Source organism: Myotis yumanensis, unplaced genomic scaffold (assembly GCF_028538775.1).
Source record: "Myotis yumanensis isolate MYYU_CA2020_CCGP unplaced genomic scaffold, mMyoYum1.0.hap1 SCAF_16, whole genome shotgun sequence".
Lineage (NCBI taxonomy): Eukaryota > Metazoa > Chordata > Mammalia > Chiroptera > Vespertilionidae > Myotis > Myotis yumanensis.
This window is the reverse complement of record NW_027223767.1, coordinates 13,887,779-13,914,588: the sequence shown is the minus strand read 5'-3', so window position 1 is coordinate 13,914,588 and position 26,810 is coordinate 13,887,779. Positions and strand designations below refer to the sequence as shown.

The window sequence follows — 26,810 nt, the reverse complement described above, 5'->3', positions numbered from 1 at the left end:
TACACAAGTGCAAGGACAGCAATCTCACGGTACACTGTGCACATGTGCCTTTTAGTAGCCAAAATATGATGTCACTATTGGCAAGAGGCCTCTTTGTCTAAGTGCTATAATCCACGTGACTGACCAGCTAGAGTGGTGTGGAAAAGGGGGAAAGGCTGGAGAGGCTTGAGAGAGGCTACTGAGGCTGCTAAGGTTAGGAGCTCAGGTGCTGCTGCTATGTGAGGCGGTAGGTCTAGAGGCAGCATATGGCTGCTCAGATAATGACTTGTAGGTACAGAGGCTACTGCTACTTTGTGGGAAAGATGTATTTGTTCATCAACTGGTGTGCAGCTGCCTATGGAGACTTTGTTGTGAAGAACTGTTTTGTCTGATGGCCATATGGCCACTGGCTCCTACAATAAAGACTCCTGCTTATACACCCACAGCTTCTCATGGCTTCTCTGTCTACCACCTGGCGTCCAAGAAGGTCCAGCCCCTGGCAGAGGGGCTCAGCCCTGATAGTTAGCATAGTAGGGCAGGATCAGGACCAGTGCTCCTACACTTGGACCAGCAGGCAGGATGGAGAGTGAGTGCTCTCACTCCTGGTGCTGTGAGGAAGATTTAGGAGTAAGTACTCCAAGAACTAGGTCCTGCTTTGACACTTGGCATAGCCGTTAGCAGAATTCAGAAGAATATACGGACTCAGAACAGCTATGCTCTGACACCATCTCAACATGCCCCGAGGTTCCTGCTTCCCACCTGAGGTATTAGATCCTCAGCTTCCCTTTCAGCCCCTCCCGGAAAAGAGAGGACCCACTCGGATCCTCTTCCTGATCACTAAACCTCCAGCTCCCGGTCCCAGCTCAAACCCAGTTTGCCCAAAGCCAAAACAAGAAACTCCCTTCAATGGTATATGGTGTCTGAGAGTTAAAATAATGCATTGTTTCATAAATGGGAACATACTTATTCCCTCAGCTTTGCACAGCATTTCAGTGTGCCAAGCGCTTCGCTTTGAGCATCTCACAGAAATCACATGGGAGAGTGGGAGGGGTGATCTTCCCGGGGTCCTGCCAGGGGTAACATGGGAGGGGCTGAAACCAACGGCTCTGGACTCGTGGGTAACTGTTCTTTCCAAACGATCCTCTAGAAATTGAGGAAACATTCATTCTGAAATAGCTAACATGGAAAGAGAAAGGAAGAGACATCAAAAGAAACTAGTACGTTTGGTGAAAAAAAGGCTGATATAGCTCAACAGAAAACCTTGCCTACAGGTTCTACTGAGCTGAACCCAGAGTGAACAGAAGCAGGTGGGGGGAGGGGGAGAGTGGACAATCAAAACAATCGCTTTTTTAAAGCTTCACTCTGTTTCAGACAGTGTACAGAGCGTTTACATTGGAAAATCCCATGTAATCTTCAATACAACCTTATCAGATAGGTGCTTATCAGAAAGTAGGGTAATAGAGCAACCACCAAACAACTGTTGTGGTTATATAGGGTCCACAATGGATAAAGGAGAAATAACATGAATCATAACAATAAGAAAATGTGAAACCAAAGCAAAAATAAATGAAACAAGGGCAGGTATTGAACTTAAGCAACAAGAAGTAAAATCAAAGGAAACGAATATCATGCAAGAAACAAAGGTGAATTCAGAGACTGGTAAAGACACATGGACAGATTTAATTGTTTGCTAAATAATTCTATTTAACTACTGTATAATTACTAAATAATAATAATTTCTAGACCATAAGACATGAGAATTCTGTGAATAAAGTATACTACCTGGTAGAGAATAGAAATAGTGAATAACTTTTGACTTTCTTATAAAAATTAATAGCAAAATAGAAATGCCAAAAATATAAAGGTCATTGCTAAAAGAACAGTAATACTTTAGTTTCCAAGTCAACGGGAGTAGGGAGGAATAAAAAAAAAGACAACTAACCATTTAATGACAGTTTAAAATAGGAAAACAGAAGTAAAGAAAAACATAAATAAGTTGGTAGACACAGTACAGCAGTAATCACACAAAAAGTTTAGCAGTTAAACTCATCTGATAAAGAACAGACTACCAGTTTAGATTTTTTAAAATACAACTACATGTTGCTTGCAAGTGACAGAGAAAACTTGAAAAAAAGAGAAAATAAAAAAACAAGGCCAGGCAAATATTAAAGGAAAGCAATACTAATATGAGACAAAATTTAAGACAAAAAAATAATAAAAGAAATAAAGAAGTACAGTACATCAAGATTTTAAAAAACACTCCACTAAAGAGATATAACAACCATAAACTTCTATCATCTAAATATCCTGTCTCAAAATATATAGAGTAAAAACTGGAAGAATTACTAGGAAATATTGATAATTACCCAAATGCAGAAGAAGAGCTTAGTTCACTCACCAGAAACAAATAGATCAGGCAATAAGAATATAGATCATTTGATCCACATAATTAAAAGATTGACCTAACAGAGAAATATGTAACCCTGCTCCCAAAATCATGGAATGTAATTTTTAAAAATTTTTTTATTGACTTCAGAGAGAAAGGGAGAGGGAGAAAGAGATAGAAACATCCTATCTAATAAAAGAGAAACATGCAAATTGACCATAACCCCAACACCCTTCCCATTGGCTAATCAGCAGAATATGCAAATTAACTGCCAACCAAGATGGCTGCTGGCTACCAGGCAGCTGAAGCGAACAGGAGGCTTGCTTGCTCCAGTGATGGAGGAAGCCAAGGTTCCCGCCTGCGGCAGCCCAGCTTTGAGTTCTGGATGCAACAAAGCTGCAATTAGAGAACCTAAACAAGCTCCAGATAGCTGCTTTCAGCCAGCAGCGGGCTCAGAGTTTAGAGCGGCAGTGATGGCAACAGAGTTTCAATTATAGAAGCTAAACAAAGCCCAGATATCTGCTTTCAGATATCTCCTCAAGCTGGAGCTGGCCTCAGAGCTAAAGCCGGCTCTCAGCTCCAGTGACAGCCATAGAAAGTAAATAAATCCCAGAATAAAAAAAAAAAAAGGATAGGCTGGGAGCTTCAGTCACCTGCCAGCCTGAAAACAGCCCTCAGCCCCTCAGCCAGACTGGCCAGGCACCCCAGTGGAGACCTCTACCCTGAAGGGGGTGCGGGCAGCCTAAAAACAGTCATCAGCCCATCATCCAGGCTGTCCAGGCACCCAAGCGGGACCCCCACCCTGATCCGGGACACCCTTCAGGGCAAACCAGCCGTCCCCCTCCCGTGTGTGTGTGTGTGTGTGTGTGTGTGTGTGTGTGTCCCCACTGGGGGTCTTCCCCCAGCCACATTGGACGCTCAGAGCAGGCACTGTGTGTGTGTGTGTGTGTGTGTGTGTGTGTGTGTGTCTCTGCTGGGGGCCTGCCCCCAGCCACACCATGGAGGCTTGGAGCAGGAGCCCCTCTGTGTTGATCTCTCAGGCTCCTGGCCTCCTCTGCATGTTGTACTCTCCCTTGAACTATGGCCAGTATGGGGGTGCTGCTTGCAAGCCAGGCTTTCCTGCTTCAGGATCGCCATGGCGACGGGGGAGCAGGCCCAGCTGGGGGCTGCCCTCAGGCCAGGCTTTCCTGCTCCCTGATCAGTCACAGCCGGGGGCTGCCTACAGGCCACACTTTTCTACTTACCGATGGCCGGATCACCACAGTGACCCAGGGCTCAGCGGCACTTTCCTGCTCTCCAGTAGTCATAGGGTCCCAGCTGGGGGCAGGGCTTAGCAGTGCAGGGCTTAGGCGGCACGGGGGTCCCGGTTGGGGACTCAGGCGGCACATAGGGGTCCCGGCTGGGGGTGGGGCTTATGCCCCACTGCCCAGGGCTGCACACGGGGCCCGGATGGTAGCTCGTGCTGTCCTGCCCTGCCTGTAGTATAGGATAGAGGCCTGGTGCATGGGTCGGAGCCAGCTGGTTTGCCCTGAAGGGTGTCCTGGATCAGGGTGGCGGTCCCCACTGGGGTGCCTGGCCAGTCTGGATGAGGGGATGAGGGCCGTTTTCAGGCTGGCAGGTGAATGAAGCTCCCAGCCTATCCTTTTTTTCTTTTTTTTTTTTAATTCTGGGATTTATTTAGTTTCTATGGCTGTCAATGGAGCTGAGAGCCAGCTTTAGCTCTGAGGCCGGCTCCAGCTTGAGGCCTCAGCTGCTGAAAGCAGATATCTGGGCTTTGTTTAGCTTCTATAATTGCAACTCTGTTGCCATCACTGCCGCTCTAAACTCTGAGCCCGCTGCCGGCTGAAAGCAGGTTTTTGGGTTTTGTTTAGCTTCTATATTTGTAACAATGTTTCTTAGACTAGAGCTCAGAGGCTGGCCGCTGCAGGCGGGGAACATTGACTTCCTCCATCACTGGAGCAAGCAAGCCTCCTGTTCGCTTCAGCAGTCTGGCTGCCGGCCGCCATCTTTGTTGGCAGTAAATTTGCATATCCTTCTGATTAGCCAATGGGAAGTGTTTGGGGGTATGGTCAATTTGCATGTCTCTCTTTTATTAGATAGGATATATCCACAGAGGAACATATTAACAAACTTCCACCCTAGCTGATTCGGCTCAGTGGAGTGTCAGCTACAGACTGAAGGGTCCTGGGTTCAATTCTGGCCAAGGGCACATGCCCGGGTTGTGGGCTCCATCCCCAGTAGGGGGTGTGCAGGAGGCAGCTTCCTCTCTGAAATCAATATAAATATATTTGGAAAAGAAAGAAAGGAAGGAAGGAAGGAAAGAAGGAAAGAAGGAAGGAAGGAAGGAAGGAAGGAAGGAAGGAAGGAAGGAAGGAAGGAAGGAAGGAAGGAAAGGAAGGTAGGAAGGAAGGAAGGAAGGAAGGAAGGAAAGGAAGGAAGGAGGGAAGGAAGGAAGAAAGTTCCAAGTTTATTTTTCCAAAATTTAATAAGATACAGAAGTTGGAGTGTATTGGTTCCTTTGTTGTCACTCATTAAAATAACCATGAGATTTTTACTATCGTTCCAGTTCATTATTTTTATTTGGAGCCTCCCAGCTGGTGAACTGCAAATGGGTTGTAAATATGGGCCCCTCAGACTGAAGCCCCAAGGCCAAATCCCTCCAGCTGGGAGCAGCTTCTTGGGTTTCACCACTTTACTTCCACGTGTCATTTCCTAAGTGAGCCACAAAGTGAAAATCTTCAGAACTGCCGTGTCCATGGTCTGCCCTGTGTTGTGTCTGGCTTCAGGACCTGTTAAATCCCACCGAGTTAAAAAGACATACTATATATTCTTTGGCCAATGTTTGATTTAGGATAGTTTTATCTAATTTCATTTCTTTCATTAGTCTAAAATATCTTTTTTTATTGTTAAACTCAAAATTATAAACATGCGGAGTAATATGTATTATTGCTCTAGTCCAGTGAAACCGTTTATAGAAATGTGACTACTATCTGCCCTTTGGGAGAACCCAGTGATGAGGGAGGAAGGGGGGGACAATAGGTAAGTGGGAGGAATAAAGGGAAAATGAGGCCCCTAGGTGGTGCGTCTAGAGTACAGTGTGTTCACTGTGGGCACACACAAAGCAAAAGGGACTCTCTAGGGAGGGAGGAAATAGAAAGCGGCCTGGCTGTGAGAGGAAGACTGAAAGCCCTAAGGCAGTGGTTCTCAACCTTCTGGCCCTTTAAATACAGTTCCTCATGTTGTGACCCAACCTAAAATTATTTTTGTTGCTACTTTATAACTGTAATTTGCTACTGTTATGAATCATAATGTAAATATCTGATATACAGGATGGTCTCAGGCGAACCCTGTGAAAGGGTTGTTTGACCGCCAAAGGGGTCCCGACCCCCAGGTTGAGAACCACTGTTCTAAGGGATGGGGCTGTGGGTTGGGGGAAGAGATGCTGAAACAACCACAGGCCGGGGGTGCTCATATGGCCACACTGTTTTCCACTCTGCTGGGTCGCAGGTACTCGTAGGGCATATAGAGCTTTGCATTCCGGACCTCAATTTCCTTATCCAGGGCAGCCAGCTCCTCCCTGAACTTCTTCAGCACAGCTTTGGGCTCAAGGCCTGAAAAATACTCCTCCTTATGCTGGCCCAGAGCCACCTGAGATGGAGAGAGAAAAGCCGCTGAGAGCCTTATGAACCCCAGTTTGCAGCGCCACACCTCCCCACAGCTGCCCCCTTCCTCAGGGACCAGGCCATCCGGCTCTCACACTAACAGACTGAGGTCTGCCCAGTTGCCAGGTAATGGACATCTGGAGAGAAGCCTGATGAAAGTTGGGCAGTGTTGCCATCACCATCTCTAGTGTCACATCCGTGTTGGTTGGTGGGGGCTGCCGCATTGTGCAGGGTGCGTTAGGGACCCAAGCATACCATTCCAGCTAAGAAGGGGCAGATATCCAGAATCAAAGTCTGCTAAGCATAAAAACCCCTTAGCCACCTGCACACAGCTCCCCACCCCCCGCCCCGACTCCAGGTGCAAATGCCCACTGCCCCCCTATAACAAGTACCTGGCCCGGGTGGACAGAGGCATGCTGGCCAGTGCAGGTGAAGATGCACATGGTGACAAAGTGGCAAAGCTGGTCCCAGGAATCTAAGGACATGGGAAATCCTGCAAGAGGCAAGGAGAGTTAGAAGCTGGGAGGCCAGGAACAGAAACAGAGCTCAGAGAGGCTGAGCAGGGAGAATACAAGAGGGAAGAAAGGGTGTCAAGGACTCTGAGGAACTATTGTGGGAACTGACTTGATCATGAGTTGTGGTGGGAGAAACGGGGACATCTCCTGGGCAGTTCCTACTCAATGAGGTACTGTTATGGCTCACACTGGTTCACACGTGTCAGTTATGTTCAATGTTGTGGTATTTAGCAAGCTGGTTGACATCACAACAGTAGCTACAGTGAAAATATTTACACCAAGGAAATGGGCAAACGCTAAAAATCAGGGCTTTTTTTTTCCCCCAGAGAGCCAGTGGTTAAGCATTTATGAGCAACTACTGGTCCCACTGCCTCTGGGACCTAGAGGGATTCTTCTTGCATAAGAATCTGAAAAGGCCATGGGCATTTTAATAGGGGTTGGACATGCTTCTGGACAGTTTCATAGGAGCAGGGAGGGTTCTGGGGATGTTCCCAGGAGGAATCTTCCACACTGGAGGTCTCAGGGGAGGGGCTCAACTCACCTTGGTCCTGGGCCCCTAGCAGGCCAATCTCAGTGATCTCTCGACACCAGGTCTGCAGTTCAAGGTCCTCTTTCACCGCCTTGTCCGTCTTATAGTGAAGACTCACAATTCCCTCCACATAGCTGTCAGCCAAGGGGTTGGGCCAAGAGAGCTGAAGCTGACAGGGAGCTCCAGGCCCTCTGCTCCTTGCCCACATGGCCAGGTCAGGGCACCCAGCCCTCCAACACAGATCACCTGTTCTCTCAAGCCACTCCCTGACCGCCCACCCTCCCCCCAAGCCCTGCCTTCCCCTTGCCTCACCGATACATGATTTCCCACAGCCGCAGAGCATCCTGAGCATAGTAAGAAGACTTGACTCCCAGAAGCCCCCGGTCAGTCAGGTCATCAGGGGGACAGAATGATCTATAGGTTAAAGAGGTTCTAGCGCACTTAAGCAGCTCCACGTGGCCCCCCCCCACCGGTGCTCACCACCTGAGAAGCAAGAATGGGCAGGGTCAGGCAACTCCACCTGCCAGAGGCCAGAGCCAGAGGGAGCATGAGCTCCAGGAGCCCCCTTCTCTCTTCATACCTGGTCAAAAACGCCCCTGTCTGAGATCAGCCCATTCCTGGCCCGCACATTAATTTCCATGGTGTATCGCAGGTGGGGGATTATCAGCTGGAGGAAGAGAGCAGGGAAGAACAAGTCAGGAGAGACCTGCAGCAAGTCCCTGCAGGAAATTGGAGCTGAAGAACAGGAAAGGTGCCAGGTCTTCAGGAAAAGCAGAGACATGAAGTTCAGTGGTCTCTCGACACCAAGAGTGTTCAGTCAAATTGTAATTCATTCCACAAACCATTGACTTAGCCTGACTGGTAGGTTAGCTTGCTGCTGTGGTCCAGCCAATCAGGACTGAGCAAGAAGGGCCAGAGATATCCTGGAGCCCTCCCGCAGTTCCCCCCTGGCCCTATCACGCACCATTGGGGTCCTTCAGCCTGGCCTGTGCCCTCTCAAAATGCGGGATCCCTAGGGGAATGTGGGAGAGTCGGTTTCAGCCCAATCCCACAGGCCACTCCCCTTGGGAGGGCACCAGAGGCAGGGCTCGTGGCTGGCGAGCGCTGCTCCTGCAGCATGAGCCTCTCCTAATCAGAACTGACTGAGCCCGAGCCCCTGGCAGTCACTGTGGGGCTGGGATGAGTGGGAGAGGCAGGTAGGGGCTGCAGGCAGCATTGGACTGCGGGTTTCGGCCCAATCCCTGCAGGCCAATCAGGGGGACCGCACCCATGCATGAATTCGTGCACTGGGCCTCTATCTAGTTGCTGTATGATAATGGAAGAAACCATTCTCTTTTTCTTTTCATATACTAGTAAGACTGTTCAAGTTCTAGTTCAATGTTTCTCAACCTTTTTCATTATCACTCCTGTACAGAGCCTTTTCAGATAATGTTTTCTCTCCTGCCCCCGGGAAATTTTAATGCTACATTATACTATATCTGTTATGTACTATATATATGTGTGTGTGTATATATGTATATATATATGTGTGTTTATTTTTTACTGACTTCAGAGAGAAAGGGAGAGGGAGAAAGGGATAGAAACATCAATGATGAGAAAGACTCATTCATCAGCTGCCTCCTGAACACCCCCTACTGGGGATTGAGCCTGCAACCCGGACATGTGCCCTTGACCAGAACTGAACCTGGGACCCTTTCGTCCATGGTCTTGACCCACTTTTACCCCCTGGGAGGGGTCTAATTGCCTCCATTGGAATGCATGCTCTACCCCGCCTACCTGCAGAACTTCCTCTCCTCTCTTCTCCCTTTTGGCCATTACACTCACCTCATTTCCGTTCTTCAAACAGGCCATGCTTGCTCCTGCCTTGGCACCGCTGCACTGTTCTCAGCTGTTCCCTCTGCCCAGAACAATGTGCACCTTGATCATCTCAAGGCCGGCTCCTCAGAGCCTCATTCTCTATGTCATCTCAACAAGGGAGCCTTTCCTGGCCACTCAGTCTGAACTCCACATCACATCGCTCTGCTTGGATTCTCTGCATTGTACTTATCACTGCTGATCTGTCATAATACAGTCTTTATTGTCTGATAGCCCGAAATGGAAATGAAAATCCCCAAAGATCAGGACCTCTGTCTAGCTTAGCACAATCATCTAGAATGGTTCTTGCCCCATTGGAGGTGCCCAAGAAGAAAAGTTAATAAGTAAATACTCAGTTCAAATTGTCTGTTAAAAAAAACCAAAAAATAAAAAACAAAAAAAACAGGCCACTGTTGTGGACTGGAGCCAGTCTAACTGGCCTGTGTGTTACTATTTTAGAACAGGTCAAAACTGGCTGGAAAAGTCTTCTATGTTATTTGCTTGGTCTTTTCTTTTGCTATGGAATCCGCAGTTATTTGTGTGCACTGTCTATATACTGTATGTTCATCTATCTGTGTTTTAAACATAAAAAGAGCAACACTTCTCATATCCCACCCCCTCATCCCCCACCTTGCCAATGAATCATTTCCACCTCCTTGGGAGGTGATGTCACCTGTTGAAAATGCAGAGCAAGCCACCTCACTCTCTTGCTCTCTTGTCTCTCATTGGTTGGCTTTTCCCCACAGCCTGAGATTCCACAGAGAGGGTGCCTCCAGAGGCAGGACTGTGCCATGGGGCAGAGAGGCAGGCAGGAGAGAAGGGGATAAGGTATTACCTTGAAGATAGGGTGTATCGATGGAAGGCATCTCATGGTAGCCATAGCGATAACCTCAGCCATGAAATGTCCCCTCAGAAGATGAGAGACAAGCTCGTGAAGCTGGAAGTCAGAGCTCCGGACCCAGCATTTGGCCAGGAGCCAGGCCATCGGGGGGTCCGTGGGCAGGAAAAGTGGTGGTGGTGGGGATCCCATGCGTGGCAATTGGAGCTGGAGCAAGGATAGAGTGTGGGGGCAAGAGGATGAGTGGCCAGGTGCCCAGCAGATTCCCCCCCTTTGCATATTTAACCCCTCCCTTCTTCCCCAAATTTGCTTAGCTTTCTCCATCTCACCGCTGCTACTCCCAGCAGCCACTATTCCTTCTCCTGACTTTCCTACCACTCAGTGCATTAACAATGTACATGCTGCACTGTCCGGCCTTCCATACGAGCTCCTCTTCTACCGACTTCCTGGCCTCCACTTGCCCTTTCACTCCCCTCAGTGTGGACACGATTCAAACCCCCTGCTTCCTTTATCCCACACTTTTTCAGAAAGTTCAGCTTCTCTCTAATCTTTCAAAACCACCCCCATTTTTCTGATTAAGTCTCCAGTTCTCAGCTAGTCACTAGCTAGATGTAACAATTTGAGTGTCTCCCCATCTATAATAATAAAAGCTTAATATGCTAATTAGACCGGACGTCCTTCTGGATGACCTTCCAGACGAAGCAGGGGCTGCAAGAGCAGCCCGGGTCCTGGGTGCCTGCCAGTGGCTGGAGAGAAGCCCGGATCCCAGGTGCCAGAGGGAAGCCGATGCTAGCAACCGGGGAAAGAAAGGCCTACTCTTGCACAAATTTCGTGCATTGGGCCTCTAGTTACCTCATAACTGCCCAGACAAAGGCCCTCCTGAGCATTTTTTCCTCTTTATTTGTCCTATTTTTACAGGTGTCTTGCCTAACTCTTCCTTTTCTCTTTCCTTGATTCCAGGCCAATTTAATTTTCCTCTGCATGCCCACCTAGCTTTCCTCTGCACTCCCACAGCTATTGCCCACAATTGAGTCCATTACCCCCATCTTGGGCAATTGCTGTAACATGACACCCTAATCTCCAGATTTAACATTTCCCTTCTCTGATCCATCCGAAACAAAATGACCCAAAGAATGTGCCTATAGCATCTTTCACAATAGCCTACACCAGCTTCCTGTGTCATACACCTTGATTTGGCATCCGCCACCCGCTACAGTCTGGACCCTCTCACCTCACATTACCCCCCAGCACAGCAGCCGAATTGTCCACTGACAATCTAACTTCTCACACTCTGCACACCCCATCTCTGCCCAACCATCTTCCCCTGGGAGGAGGTCCTGCTCCTTCGCCAAAGCTCATGCCCACCCCACCTCCCATGACCCCTCCCACACTATTTCCATCCTCAGGTACTTCCTTGGTACTGGAGCATATTTAGATTTTCCCAGTCTCTCTCTCCAGCTAGATTGCACCTTTCTGCCTTTGCCCATTGCCTCCTTTACTGCCGCCCCCAGGGCTTTAGCACAAGTGAATCCTCAGTGAAATTCCGTGAAGGGCTGAGCTGAGAGGGTCAACAACGGGGAGCAGAAATCCTGGGTCCTCTCACCTGGATGACCATGGGCAAGAGATTCCCATCAGGCTGCAGTTTCAGCATGACCAGAGGGACAGCCAGGTATTGCTGGCTACATAGGATGACGTTAGCCTTGATCCCATCCAGCAGGGAGAAGTCGGCTTCAAACAGCGTGCCTCCCTGGATGGGGGCACAGGGCGAGGGCTATCAGTATAAGGTATCTTCTTCCCACCCTGATTCCCCAAAGGAAGGAGAAGAATAAAGAAACTAACTTATCCCCATCACCTACTTTGTAACAGGCAATGAATCACATGCTATCGCTTCACATAAGTCTTACAAGCACTTGAATTAACTCCAGGTTTATATATTTTAAAAAAAGGAAACATAATAAAATAAGATAGGTAACTTGCCTGAAGTCACACAGTTTATAAACAGCACAGCCAGGGTTCAAACCCAAGTCTGTCTCACCCTATAATCCATGAATTTTCTCTACCCAACCCATCAATTGATCCTTGTTGACTCCTGATTAATAAGCCCACCCCTGATCTCATTCTCTTGCTACACACTCCCCCAAATCCTTAGCACCAAGGCCCAGTTATTTCTTCATTTTGATTGCATCTATCACCCATCACACACTTCCTCCACAATATGCTTTTCTCAGTCGAGGAGAAAGGCCATGTGGTTGCACACCTCCAGGATCACTCAAGATTTCCCCTGTAGAATCCCCTCTTGCATCTGGGGGCAAATTGGGCTCATAGTGGGGCCCAGAGCAGCATAAACACTGACCATACTCCCATTTCACTGTGTGGCCTCCTTTGGGCCATTATGTCCATACCTGCAGCTCCTGCTCCAGCTGGGTCTGCACCTCCTCCATCCCAGAAGGGAACACCAGGCGGGCAGGAAGGCGACTGGAGCGCCTTAGCAGCATGGGGTTGGCGCCATTGAGAAACTGGTACCCAAAGAAGGCATCCTCCTTCCAGGAGTCCCGCACCTTTTCTGAGGGTGGCAGTTGTGGAGCAGGTTGTGAGATCTGATCTCCTGGTTCTTCTATCCCCCACCAAACCATTCCCTCTTGCCCCCAGCCCACCAGAGGAACCCAGACCTCAGGTCTCTCAGCCCTGGTTCCCTAGATTGGGTGGTAAGGGTCCTGGGAGAAGTACTGGGATAGGGATACTGACTAGCCAGCTTGCTGTGGTCCCACCAGAAGATCCTATTGAAGTCATCCAGATCATTCCAGGGAACAAGAACGTTTAGAGAGTCTTTGATGGCTAATTTGGCCAGCCTTCAGGTAAGGATAGGCGAAGGGTTTGAAAGTTAGTCTCAAAATCACACATTGTAACTATAAGCACCCTCCTTGGGCTAATCCAACCCTGTCCCTGTTCAGTCCATAGGAGCCCCTGGACCAGGATGCCTCCCTCTCCTCCAGCCCCCACTGCTCTCACCCCTCGGCCAATGAAGTCTCAAAGTCAATTCTTTTGTCCTCCAGAAACCTCTCATCTAGCGGCAGGTCACCTAAATTGGCCGCAGCCACATTCAGGATCAGCCCATCCTTCCAGTTACCCCATCTGTGGTGTAGAAATGAAATCAGGCTTTGATGCCTAGAAGGGCCAGGACTCACTGCCTGGTCAGGAGGGGACAGGGTGGGGTAAGGCTAACCGGTACAGCTTCCTTCTCTCTTCCAGCTCCTCCTCCCGGTGTTTCTTGAACTGGCCTTGAGGGTCCTCTACCAATGTCCGGCCTAGAAGAGGAAAGGCCGCGGACAAGGGCATGGACTAAGAGGCTTCTCCTGAGAACCCCCACCCCACATCCTCCTCCCCCAGATCCCCCTCCCCCCCATCCCTGCCAGGGGTGCCTCTCAGCACACCCTTGCGGGGGAGGGGTCACCCTTCAGCATCTTCCCCAGCCTGTGCACCAACTCCAGCAATCCACCTCTTCCGAAAGGAAAGAAGACCAGCCCTCTGTTTCCTGCCCTCACACCCTGTTCCTCCTTCTCCCCCAGCCCCAGCCTCTCTTGGGCCCCGGAGGCCTCCTCACACCCCACCCTGCGCTCACCTGTGCCCTCGGGGAGGGTCAGGACGCCATTGCCCTCCACCCAGCGGTAGCATGGGAACCTGAACTCGTCCCCACCGGCCCCAGGGCCCTGCACGGAGATCCAGTTGCAGAACCAGGCGTCATCCTGCAGGAAGTGCCTTTTGCGCATTTTCACGAACAGCAGCGGCCCCAGGTACTCCTTCAGGTCCACCTGGAACTCCATCTCCTGCAGGCGACACAAGCGGCTCAGCATCCATGGCGATCGCCTGGAGGGGGGACTGAACTGAGCCCAGCTCCCCGCCCAGGCCCTTCTGCTGGGCCTCTGGGAAGCAGCGCCAAAGGAGCCAAAAAGAGAAAGGGGGGCGCTAACCAGGTGTTCCCAAGTCCCCATAATGGGCTGTGGAGCTCTACAGCCCAGATGAGGTGGAGGAGGGAAGATGTACTCCTTCCTGCCCTCTTTCCTCCTGGTAGTCACTGATCCAATGCAGCGCTGAGCTGGGCGCTGGGCACTGAGTGGGCGCTGGGCACCGCCGCGGGCGAGCACACCATTGCGTGGGGAGATACACTGTGGACCAGGCACTTGCAGCCTAGAGACCCAGGCGCCCCCTCAGCTTGGTGTGCGCGGAGACCTCTAGGTGTGGGGGGTTTAACCAGGGAAAGTGAGAGAGGGGGGAGGTTGGGGAAATGTTGCCAGGGAGAGGAAGCGAGAGCGCTGAGGCTATGCCCAGCACAGAGCGTGTGGGAGATGAGCATGACTAGATGGTGAACAGTCTTGAAGGGTAATCCAAGAATTCGGTCCTGAGAACCGCAAAAGCCATTCAAAAGTTTGCGGGGAGGGGTGTGTTAGGAGTGGGGGTGTATTTGGAAGATGTGGATCTGGCTGCAGGAGGGCTTGGAAGGGCAGGAGAGGAAGCTGCTGGGCAGGGAAGAGGCTGAAGGTGGCCACGTAGGTTCATGCGGACACTGGTGGTCGGGGGCGGGGCGGGCATTGGACCCGGAAGCCGGAATGTCCAGGAGGCAGAATTGACAGCGCTGGATTCTTGGTTGGAGGCGAACAGAGCTGGAAGCTCACGGGACCCCTGGGGGGTTGGGGTGGGGGGAGGCAAGTGGAGAGATGTGGGGGTGGGAAAGGGAGGACCTCGCCTGGTCAGGTTCCTTTGAGGCGTCCTCGGGACAGGCATCGGGATCTGGAGGGTTCTGGAAAGAGCTGGGTGGGCGACGGAAATGTGGGGATGGGAAATGGGGAAGGAAAAGTAACAGGAGCCCGGGGCGAACCAGGTAGATGTGATGAGAGAGGGGAAGGGGCCAGGAAATTCAGCTCTTCGTTTCTCTCCTCCCCCCACCCCCACCCCCCATGCCCCGCCTCGGTGGAAGAGGTTTGAAATAGAATCTCAGAATGGAGGAAACTTCCCGGGCCAGGTAGCTCCCTTGGTTAGAGCGTGTCCTGACACCCCAAAGTTCCAGGCTCATCCTGGGTCAGGACACATACAAGACTCAATCACGCATAAGTAAGTGGAACAAAATCAATCTCCCCCCCCCCCCCCTTACTCTCTCTTTTCCTCCCTCCCTCCCTCCTCCCCTCCTCTCAAAATAAAATCGAGGAAACCAGAGACAGGCAGCCCCTTCATGATCTCTGCATAAAGAGAGCTCTGTGAAGGAGGGTGGGCAGGAGCATCCTCTCCATCCCACGGAAGTCAGATGGCCCGAACATTTATTGAGCGCCTGCTGTGCGCCACGCTCTGCCCAACTGGTCTCTTCCCAGGAATGTGAGGGCCTCCGGGCTGGGGGCCAGCTCCCGCAGCTCACCTTGCCCCTCGCTGGCCACAGGCGTTCCCGGAGCTCGGCTTCCCCGTGCTGGCCCACCAGCCACAGCTGCACCTGGTTGCTGGAGCCCGCGAAGAGCGAGGACCCCGTGGACACGCGGATGCGGTAGACACCCATCTTCCACAAAGACGTTTCCTGCCTTCTGAGGGGGAAGAAGAGTGGAGGTGCTTAATAAAAGGGCTCAAGACCCCGCCCCCCTAAAGCCTTGTTTTGAAATTGCAGACTTGCAGGGTGTGGATGGATGGCAGGCCTCCAACCAACCCGGCCTGACCAAATGCAGCCCAGAACTGGGCCCTAGCTCAGGAAGGCGGGGCCTAGGCAGTTTCAGGTGCAGAACCTTATCTTTGTGGGAGGAGGATGGAATGAGAAAGCAGAGAGGATTTGGACCCAAAACGTGTAGGAAGAAGAAATTGTCGCCTAGCCCAGCAGGCAGGTGGAGTGTGGCTGGGAAGTTACCTCCATCTAAATGTTAGGTTGGAGAGAGCCCAGGATCAGATACATGCAGATGCATGATGAGATAATGGACCCTCCCTGGAATTTCTAACAGATCAGTGTGCCAGACACAGATATGGGCTCCTCCCTGGAATCCACATGACCCCCACACAGATACTGACTCCTACCTGAATACCCTGCCGACCCCTGCAGCGGGAACTTCCTCAGCTGAATACCGTGATGACCCCCACGGCAGGAACTTCCTCAGTTCAAGTCCCTGCCCCTCACCCAACCACAGTACATAAACAGTACCCCCCTCCCTGTTGGCGCCAATCCACTGGCCCTGTCTTTGGGGTTCCTGGGTCGCCCGGGGACGCAGAATAAAACTTTCTCCTTTCCTATTCTCTGACTGGCTTGGTTCTCCTTATTCTCTGCACCACCTCCTGAGCCACCTAACATTTGGTGCCTTGAAACCCGGGTGGTGCGAGCACCCCATTTGGCCATCCCTCCATGGCTCAGGCTGCCCGCCTCTCCCTCCTCATGGCTCTGGACCCCTCAGGACCGCATTTCTTCAGCTCGGCAGCCTTTTCCTGGTTTGGCAACTTTGCGGTGAGTCCTGTCCCACCCCCGTGCAGGTCCCTCTTGGCCACCGGCCCGCCGGCGTCTCTGTCCATAAGACGCGTCAGAGATTGCCTTTCAGGACCCTTCCAGGAAGGCTCCTCCGGACCTCAGAAGGTAGCAGAGACGTCTCTACCTGCCCCTGTCCCTCCGTCCGTCTGTAGCTTAAGTCAAACTGCTGGGACGCTGGCCTTTGACCTAGACTACAAGCCACAGGTATCGAGCACGGGGAATCCAAATTCTAAACCTGATCTGAGCACACCTCTAGGGTGCGTGCCCGCCAACCTGGCTAAACACTAGGCCTGCCCCGGACCTGCGTCCTATTTCTGTAACGTAGCACAGGACTTTGACTTTGCCATCTGTACTGATCTCAGTAATTTCTGCCAGCGAACTGGGAAATATGTCCAAGCCTCTCTCTCTGTCTCTCCCTCTCTCTGCATCCCCGTCCCTCCCCTCAATGCCCCTTCTGTCTTCTCTCCTCGCCCCATCCTCCCTTCTCCCCCCAAGCTGTGGCCGCGCTGCATTGTGCACCACAGAACCCGTGGTGTGTGCAGTGCGTGGGGGGGGGGGGGGTGGGGGGGGGGGGAGCGGCAACAGCACCGCCATCGTCCCCGCATCCTCCAACCGCCCCCCCCCCCCGCCCCCGACCCCACCAGAGACCACTGAGAACACCTCCAGCACAGGCCACCTGTTCTCCCGCCGGCGGGTGCTCCTGTCCATCCACACTCTCCCTTCCTCCCTCCCTGCCTGACCCTCCTCCAGCAACACCTTCTCCACTACCTGCTGACCTCACCTCCCCTCTTCCACCTGCCCCGGAGCTGCGGGGAAACTCAAGCAGCTGGGTGACTAACCCCGCCCCCACTCCCGCCTGCTTCCCTAGTCAGTCGTTTGCAGGCCCCTGGGAGGTTGTAGCATCTGAGTACAATTGAGAAGTGGCTGGGGTCCTTCTCTGCCAACCCCAACCTATTCGCCTGCCCAGGATCATTCATCCCCACCCCTCCCGTTCTCACTCCCCCTTACGACTCTGACATAGAAACCTGTACCTCACGCTATACCTACCCTCTGAGAGTTCTAACCATCCACCTTCCTCTGTGCACTCCACCGAATCTCCGCCCCCATGACTGCCACCAATTGAATTCACAGATGGCTGGCCAGTTCCCTTTGCGAGAGGTTGCAGCTGGGAAGGATTTTATCTGGGTAGCCATTCCCTCTCACTCTCTGATCTTCCTCAGCATAAGCCTGAGCTCAGAACAAAGGGACCCAGGTCTCTCCACCCTGGGTGGGTATTGGACAGAGGTGCATGCATGTGGTTCCAACTCTGGGCTCCTTTTCAGACAAATACTGGCCAAATGCCCATCTTACCTGCTGAATGCTCACCATGTCCCCCAGGCCTCTCCATGTCTGTGCATGATGCCACCAGCAGATCCCTTTCCAGAGCCCCTGAGGAAACCTGGGTGCAGCCAGGACCCCAACTTTGAGGACACACTGCTGGGTTCATCTCAGGCTCTGTTGGGCTCAGTATCTTGTTCATTTATTCCTAAATACCCTTCTGGAATATTACCCTTCTGGAAAAAGCATGTGTGGGTATCACTGATCTCATCAAACAAACAAACAAACAAAACACCTCTCCCTATCAGTTGAATTGGGGCAGATTCTATTAGCAAAGATAGATATTTGCTAATATTGCTATAACATTCCCTAGTTGGAAACAGGTTTTGATTAAAAACAGACATTGGTTAAATATTCCTGCCATTTGCACAGAAGCTTTACTCTGAAGGAGAAGACAATTAGCTGGATGTGGTTAGGAACAAATAAAGTAGCCCCAGTATCTACAGGGGTCTTAGTGGCTTCCCTTTCTGTGATAATTTCACCTGCTCCCAAACTATCAGTGAGAAGGGGAAACACCCATGGATCAACCCTATGGTGATTTTGTGTTGTTGTTATTTTCCTTTTTATAAATCCTATTTCAGTTTCTTATGATTCTAACAGTGGACAGACTTCTCTACAGGAATTTTCTTGCAAACCTTATTTAGAAAGTGTGTTGCATTTGCTGGCAGAAACCATTAGCTATATTAATTGGAATCGGTTAGAATAGCCAGGATTACATGTTCTAACAGTTAAATGCCTTTGTGAACCCATCAGGGTCATTGAGAAAATCTGGAACAATTGCTGGTTCCTCTCTTGCTGAGACAAGCTTTTCTCCAAAGGGAGCTGTTAGAATTCCTATTCTCATTTTTCTTTAAGTCAGTAGGGAGTGGTAGTGGAGGGGACTGAAGGGGAAGGAAGAAGGGATGGGAAAGTGCGAAGGATATAGTGGGGGAGCTAAAGAAAGCAGAAGAATGGGGTGGTGGCATTTATTAGCTTCATAAGAGTTCAGAGACAGTCTCTAAAATTTCTAATTCCTTAATTGTTTTTAAAAGAATTTATTTGTGCTTCTCCTTAGAATCTCCTGATTTCCAAATCAAGATATGCTTCCATTCATTCATTCAGTTTAATGTTAGACCTGGCATTTTTCTTATTTTTATTGCATGCCAAAAATTAATTTAAGCACACAAATAAAACTGCATTTTGGCCATTTGTAGGTGGATATTTTCTAGTTAAATCATAAAGCTGTACTGGTTAGCCTTACCCCACCCTGACCCCTCCTGACCTGGCAGTGAGTCCTGGCCCTTCCTGGCATCAAAGCCTGATTTCATTTCTGCACCACAGATGGGGTAACTGGAAGGATGGGTTAATCCTGAATGTGGCTTCAGCCAATTTAGGTGACCTGCCAGATGAGAGGTTTCTGGAGGACAAGAGAACTGACTTTGAGATTTCACTGGCCAAGGGGTGAGAGCAGTGCCAGTTACCTATCTTCTTTTATCATGTTTCTTTCTTTTTCTTTTTTAATAAACCTGGAGGAGAGGGAGGTATCCTGGTCCAGAGGCTCCTATGGACTGAATAGGGACAGGGTTGGATTAGCCCAAGGGGGGTGCTTATAGTTACAATGTGTGATTTTGAGACTAACTTTCAAACCCTTCGCCTATCCTTACCTGAAGGCTGGCCAAATTAGCCATCAAAGACTCTCTAAACGTTCTTGCTCCCTGGAATGATCTGGATGACTTCAACAAGATCTTCTGGTGCGACCACAGCGAGCTAGCTGGTCAGTATCCCTATCCCAGTACTTCTCCCAGGACCCTTACCACCCAATCAAGGGAACCAGGGCTGGGAGACCTGAGGTCTGGGTCCCTCTGGTGGGCTGGGGGCAAGAGGGAATGGTTTGGTGGGGGATAGAAGAACCAGGAGATCAGATCTCACAACCTGCTCCACAACTGCCACCCTCAGAGAAGGTGCGGGACTCCTGGAAGGAAGATGCCTTCTTTGGGTACAAGTTTCTCAATGGCGCCAACCCCATGCTGCTAAGGCGCTCCAGTCGCCTTCCTGCCCGCCTGGTGTTCCCTTCTGGGATGGAGGAGGTGCAGATCCAGCTGGAGCAGGAGCTGCAGGTATGGACATAATGGCCCAAAGGAGGCCACACAGTGAAATGGGAGTGTGGTCAGTGTTTATGCTGCTCTGAGCCCCAGTATGAGCCCAATTTGCCCCCTGAAGCAAGAGGGGATTCTATAGGAGGAATCTTGAGTGATCCTGGAGGTGTGCAACCACATGGCCTTTCTCCTCGACTGAGAAAAGCATATTGTGGAGGAAGTGTGTGATGGGTGATAGATGCAATCAAAATGAAGAAATAACTGGGCCTTGGTGCTAAGGATTTGGGGGAGTGTGTAGCAAGAGAATGAGATTAGGGGTGGCCTTATTAATCAAGAGTCAATATGGATTAATTGATGAGTTACGCAGAGGAAATTCTTGGATTATAGGGTGAGACAGACTTGGGTTTGAACCCTGGCTGTTCTGTTTATAAACTGTGTGACTTCAGGCAAGTTACCTATCTTATTTTATCATGTTTTCTTTCTTTTTTTTTTTTTTTATAAACCTGTAGTTAATTCAAGAGGTTGTAACACTTATGTGAAGCAATAGCATGTGATTCATTGCCTGTACTAAGTAGGTGATGGAGATAGGTTAGTTTCCTTCTTGTTCTTCTTCCTTTGGGGAATCAGGGTGGGAAGAAGATGCCTTATACTGACAGCCCTCGCCCTCTGCCCCCATCCAGGGAGGCACGCTGTTTGAAGCCGACTTCTCCCTGCTGGATGGGATCAAGGCTAACGTCATCCTATGTAGCCAGCAATACCTGGCTGCCCCTCTGGTCATGCTCAAACTGCAGCCTGATGGGAATCTCTTGCCCATGGTCATCCAGGTGAGAGGACCCAGGATTTCTGTTCCCCCATTGTTGGCCCTCTCAGCTCAGCCCTTCAAGGAAAATTCACTGAGGATTCACTTGTGCTAAAGCACTGGAGGTGGCAGTAAAGGAGGCAATGGGCAAAGGCAGAAAGGTGCAATCTAGCTGGAGAGAGAGACTGGGAAAATCTAAATATGCTCCAGTACCAAGGAAGTACCTGAGGATGGAAATAGTGTGGGAGGAGTCATGGGAGGTGGGGTGGGCATGAGCCTTGGCAAAGGAACAGGACCTCCTCCCAGGGGAAGATGGGTTGGGCAGAGGAGCTGAGGTGTGCAGAGTGTGAGAAGTTAGATTGTCAGTGGACAATTGGGCTGGCGTGCTGGGGGGTAATGTGAGGTGAGAGGGCCCAGTCTATAGTGGGTGGTGGATGCCAAATCAAGGAGTATGAACACAGGAAGCTGGTGTAGGCTGTTGTGAAACATGCTGGAACCAGAGATTAAGGTGACATGTTACAGCAATTGCCTAAGATGAGGGTAATGGGCTCAGTTTTGGGGAATAGCTGTGGGGGTACAGAGGAAAGCTAGGTGGGCATGCAGAGGAAAATTAAACTGGCCTGGATACAAGGAAAGAGAAAAGGGAGAGTTAGGCAAGACACCTGCAGAAATAGGACAAATAAAGAGTAAAAGATGCTCAGGTGGGCTTTTGTCTGGGCAGTTATGAGGTAACTAAAGGCCAGATGCACGAAATTATGCAAGAGTAGGCTTTTCTTCCCACGGCTGCCGGCAGCGGCTCCCCTCTGGCCCCCAGCATCTGGGCTTTCCTCCAGCCGCCAGCAGGCACCCAGGACCCAGGTTTCTCTTGCACCCCCTGCTTCGTCTGAAAGGTCATCCGGAAGGACGTCCAGTCTAATTAGCATATTATGCTTTTATTATTATAGATGAGGAGACACTCAAATTGTTACATGCCAGTGACTAGCTGTGAACTGGAGACTTAATCAGATGACTAAGGACGGTGTTGAAAGATTAGTGAGAAGCTGAACTTTCTGAAAAAGTGTGGGATAAAGGAAGCAGAGGGTTTGAATCGTGTCCACACTGAGGGGAGTGAAAGGGCAAGTGGAGGCCAGGAGGTCGGTAGAAGAGGAGCTTGTGTGGAAGGCCGGACAGTGCAGCATGTACAATGTTAATGCACTGAGTGGTAGGAAAGTCAGGAGAAGGAATAGTGGCTGCTGGGAGGAGCAGCAGTGAGATGGAGAAAGCTAAGCAAATTTGGGGAAGAAGGGAGGGGTTAAATATGCAAAAGGGGGGAATCTGCTGGGCACTTGGCCACTCATCCTCTTGCCCCCACACTCTATCCTCGCTCCAGCTCCAATTGCCAAGCACGGGATCCCCACCACCACCACTTTTCCTGCCCACGGACCCCCCGATGGCCTGGCTCCTGGACAAATGCTGGGTCCGGAGCTCTGACTTCCAGCTTCACGAGCTTGTCTCTCATCTTCTGAGGGGACATTTGATGGCTGAGGTTATCGCTATGGCCACCATGAGATGCCTTCCATCGATACACCCTATCTTCAAGGTAATACCTTATCCCCTTCTCTCCTGCCTGCCTCTCTGCCCCATGGCACAGTCCTGCCTCTGGAGGCACCCTCTCTGTGGAATCTCAGGCTGTGGGGAAAAGCCAACCAATGAGAGACAAGGGAGCAAGATAGTGAGGTGGCTTGCTCTGCATTTTCAACAGGTGACATCACCTCCCAAGGAGCTGGGAATGATTAATTGGCAAGCAGGGGGATGAGGGGGTGGGATATGAGAAGTGTTGCTCTTTTTATGTTTAAAACACAGATAGATGAACATACAGTATATAGACAGTGCACACAAATAACTGCGGATTCCATAGCAAAAGAAAAGACCAAGCAAATAACATAGAAGACTTTTCCAGCCAGTTTTGACCTGTTCTAAAATAGTAACACACAGGCCAGTTAGACTGGCTCCAGTCCACAACAGTGGCCTGTTTTTTTTGTTTTTTATTTTTTGGTTTTTTTTAACAGACAATTTGAACTGAGTATTTACTTATTAACTTTTCTTCTTGGGCACCTCCAATGGGGCAAGAACCATTCTAGATGATTGTGCTAAGCTAGACAGAGGTCCTGATCTTTGGGGATTTTCATTTCCATTTCGGGCTATCAGACAATAAAGACTGTATTATGACAGATCAGCAGTGATAAGTACAATGCAGAGAATCCAAGCAGAGCGATGTGATGTGGAGTTCAGACTGAGTGGCCAGGAAAGGCTCCCTTGTTGAGATGACATAGAGAATGAGGCTCTGAGGAGCCGGCCTTGAGATGATCAAGGTGCACATTGTTCTGTGCAGAGAAACAGCTGAGAACAGTGCAGCAATGCCAAGGCAGGAGCAAGCATGGGCTGCTTGAAGAATGGAAAGGTGAGTGTAATGGAGAAAAGGAGAAGGGAGGAGAGGAAGTTCTGCAGGTAGGCGGGGTAGAGCATGCATTCCAATGGAGGCAATTTGTCCCCTCCCAGGGGGTAAAAGTGGGTCCCAGAACCATAGAAAACTTCTAGGGTGCAAAAACTTAGAATATTTTATGTATAAAGCACATATATACAGCTCTAGCTGGTTTGGCTCAGTGGATAGAGCGTTGGCCTACGCACTAAAGGGTCCCAGGTTTAGTCAGTTCTGGTTAAGGGCAGATGTTGGGGTTGTGGGCTTGATCCCTATTTGGGGGCGTTCAGGAGGCAGCCGATCAATGATTCTTTCTCATCATTGATGTTTCTATCTCTCTCTCCCTCTCCCTTCCTCTCCGAAGTCAATAAAAAAATAAATAAAGCACACACACATATATAGTACATAACAGATACAGTATATTGTAGCATTAAAATTTCATGGGTGGGGAGAGGAAACACTATCTGAAGAGGTTCTGTAGAGAAGTGATAATGAATAAAGGTTGAGAAACATTGAATTTGAACAGTCTTATATGAAAAGAAAAGGAGAATTATCATACAGCCTCAAGTCAATGGTTTGTGGAATGAATTACAATTTGACTGAACACTCTTGGTGTCGAGGGACCACTGAACTTCATGTTTCTGCTTTTCCTGACGACTGGACACCTTTCCTGTTCTTCAGCTCTAATTTCCTGCAGGGACTTGCCACAGGTCTCTCCTGACTAGTTCTTCCCTGCTCTCTTCCTCCAGCTGATAATCCCCCACCTGCGATACACCATGGAAATTAATGTGCGGGCCAGGAATGGGCTGATCTCAGACAGGGGCGTTTTTGACCAGGTATGAAGAGAGAAGGGGGCTCCTGGAGCTCATACTCCCTCTGGCTCTGGCCTCTGGCAGGTAGAGTTGCCTGACCCTGCCCATCCTTGCTTCTCAGGTGGTGAGCACCGGTGGGGAGGGGGTGGGGCAGGGGCACATGGAGCTGCTTAAGCGCGCTAGAACCTCTTTGACCTATAGATCATTCTGTCCCCCTGATGAACTGTCTGACCGGGGGCTTCTGGGAGTCAAGTCCTCTTACTATGCTCAGGATGCTCTGCGGCTCTGGGAAATCATGTATCGGTGAGGCAAGGGGAAGGCAGGGCTTGGGGGGAGGGTGGGCGGTCAGGGAGTGGCTTGAGAAAACAGGTGATCTGTGTTGGAGGGCTGGGTGCCCTGACCTGGCCATGTGGGCAAGGAGCAGAGGGCCTGGAGCTCCCTGTCAGCTTCAGCTCTCTTGGCCCAACCCCTTGGCTGACAGCTATGTGGAGGGAATTGTGTCTTCACTGTAAGACAGACAAGGCGGTGAAAGATGACCTTGAACTGCAGACCTGGTGTCGAGAGATCACTGAGATTGGCCTGCTAGGGGCCCAGGACCAAGGTGAGTTGAGCCCCTGCCCTGAGACCTCCAGTGTGGAAGATTCCTCCTGGGAACATCCCCAGAACCCTCCCTGCTCCTATGAAACTCTCCAGAAGCATTTGCAACCCCTATTATAATGCCCATGGCCTCTTCAGATTCTTATGCAAGAAGAATCCCTCTAGGTCCCAGAGGCAGTAGGACCTGTAGTTGCTCATAAATGCTTAACCACTGGCTCTCTGGGCAGGGGGTGGGGGTGGGGGTGGGGGTGGGGCCTGATTTGTAGCATTTGCCCATTTCCTTGGTGTAAATATTTTCCAAGTAACTACTGTTGTGATGTCAACCAGCTTGCCACATACCTGAACATTTAACATAACTGACTCGTGTGAGCCAGTGTGAGCCATACCAGTACCCCATTGAGTAGTCCCCTACGTCCCCAGGAGATCTCCGCGTTTCTCCCACCACAACTCATGCTCATGTCAGTTCCCACAATAGTTCCTCAGAGTCCTTGACACCCTTTCTTCCCTCTCGTATTCTCCCTGCTCAGCCTCTCTGAGCTCTGTTTCTGTTCCTGGCCTCCCAGCTTCTAACTCTCCTTGCCTCTTGCAGGATTTCCCATGTACTTAGAGTCCCGGGACCAGCTTTGCCACTTTGTCACCATGTGCATCTTCACCTGCACTGGCCAGCATGCCTCCGTCCACCTGGGCCAGGTACTTGTTATTGGGGGGCCCTGGGCATTTGCACCTGGAGTCGGGGCGGGGGGTGGGAGCTGTGTGCAGGTGGCTAAGGGGTTTTTATGTTTAGCAGACTTTGATTCTGGATATCTGCCCCTTCTTAGCTGGAATGGTATGCTTGGGTCCCTAATGCACCCTGCACAATGCGGCAGCCCCCACCGACCACCAAGGATGTGACACTGGAGATGGTGATGGCAACACTGCCCAACTTTCATCAGGCTTCTCTCCAGATGTCCATTACCTGGCAACTGGGCAGACCTCAGTCCGTTAGTGTGAGAGCCGGGTGGCCTGGTCCCCGAGGAAGGGGGCAGCTGTGGGGAGGTGTGGCGCTCCAACCTGGGGTTCATAAGGCTCTCAGTGGCTTTTCTCTCTCCATCTCAGGTGGCTCTGGGCCAGCATGAGGAGGAGTATTTTTCAGGCCTTGAGCCCAAAGCTGTGCTGAAGAAGTTCAGGGAGGAGCTGGCTGCCCTGGATAAGGAAATTGAGGTCCGGAATGCAAAGCTGGATATGCCCTACGAGTACCTGCAACCCAGCAGAGTGGAAAACAGTGTGGCCATATGAGCACCCCCGGCCTGTGGTTGTTTCAGCATCTCTTCCCCCAAACCACAGCCCCATCCCTTAGAGCTTTCGGTCTTCTGCTCCCAGCCAGGCCCCTTTCTATCTCCACCTCCCAAGAGAGTCCCTTTTTCTTTTTGTGTGCCCACAGTGAACACACTGTACTCTAGACACATACCTAGGAGCCTCATTTTCCCCTTATTCCTCCCACTTTTCCTATTGTCATTCCTTCCTCCCTCATCACTGGGTTCTCCCAAAGGGCAGATAGTAGTCACATTTCTATAAATGGTTTCACTGGACGAGGCAATAATACATATTACTCCACATGCTTATAATTTTGAGTTTAACTATAAAAAAGATATTTTAGGCTAATTAAAGAAACGAAATTAGATAAAACTATCCTAAATCAAACACTGGCCAAAGAATCTAGAGTACATCTTTTTAACTCGGTGGGATTTAACACTTCCTGAAGCCAGACACAGCACAGGGCAGACCATGGACACCGCAGTTCTCAAGATTTTCACTTTGTGGCTCATTTAGAAAATGACACGTGGAATTAAAGTGGTTAAACCCAAGAAGCTGCTCCCAGCTGGAGGGATTTGGCCTTGGGGCTTCAGTCTGAGGGGCCCATACTTACAACCTATTTGCAGTTCACCAGCCGGGAGGCTCCAAATAAAAATAATGTACTGGGAAGATAGTAAAAATCTCATGGTTATTTTAATGAGTGACAACAAAGGAACCAATACACTCCAACTTCTGTATCTTATTAAATTTTGGAAAAATAAACTTGGAAGTTTCTTTCTTTCTGCTTTCTTTCCCCTCACCTCCCCCCCAATATATTTTTATTGATTTCAGAGAGGAAGCTGCCTCCTGCACGCCCCCTACTGGGGATGGAGCCCACAACCCGGGCATGTGCCCTTACTCTGAATTGAACCCAGGACCCTTCAGTCTGTAGGCCTATGCTCCACTGAGCCAAACCAGCTAGGGCGGAAGTTTGTTTCATCTGTGGATATATATATTTTAAACCTTTATTATTGAGAGTATTACAGATGTCCCTCTGTTTCTCTCCATTTTCCCTCTCTACCTGGTTCCTGCCTCACCCAGGCCTTAATCACCCTATTGTCTGTGAAATGGATTATTTCCAATTTGTCAATACTACCTCTGCGACCTGGTGCA

At 50.3% G+C, this 26,810-nt stretch overlaps 2 pseudogenes; one reads left to right on the top strand and one right to left on the bottom strand.

The window, feature by feature from the left end:
• Positions 1-5,833: 5,833 nt before the first annotated feature.
• LOC138994352 (polyunsaturated fatty acid lipoxygenase ALOX15-like) lies at positions 5,834-15,307 on the bottom strand (annotated as a pseudogene).
• An 820-nt stretch (positions 15,308-16,127) lies between these two features.
• LOC138994972 (polyunsaturated fatty acid lipoxygenase ALOX15-like) lies at positions 16,128-25,640 on the top strand (annotated as a pseudogene).
• Positions 25,641-26,810: the final 1,170 nt, after the last annotated feature.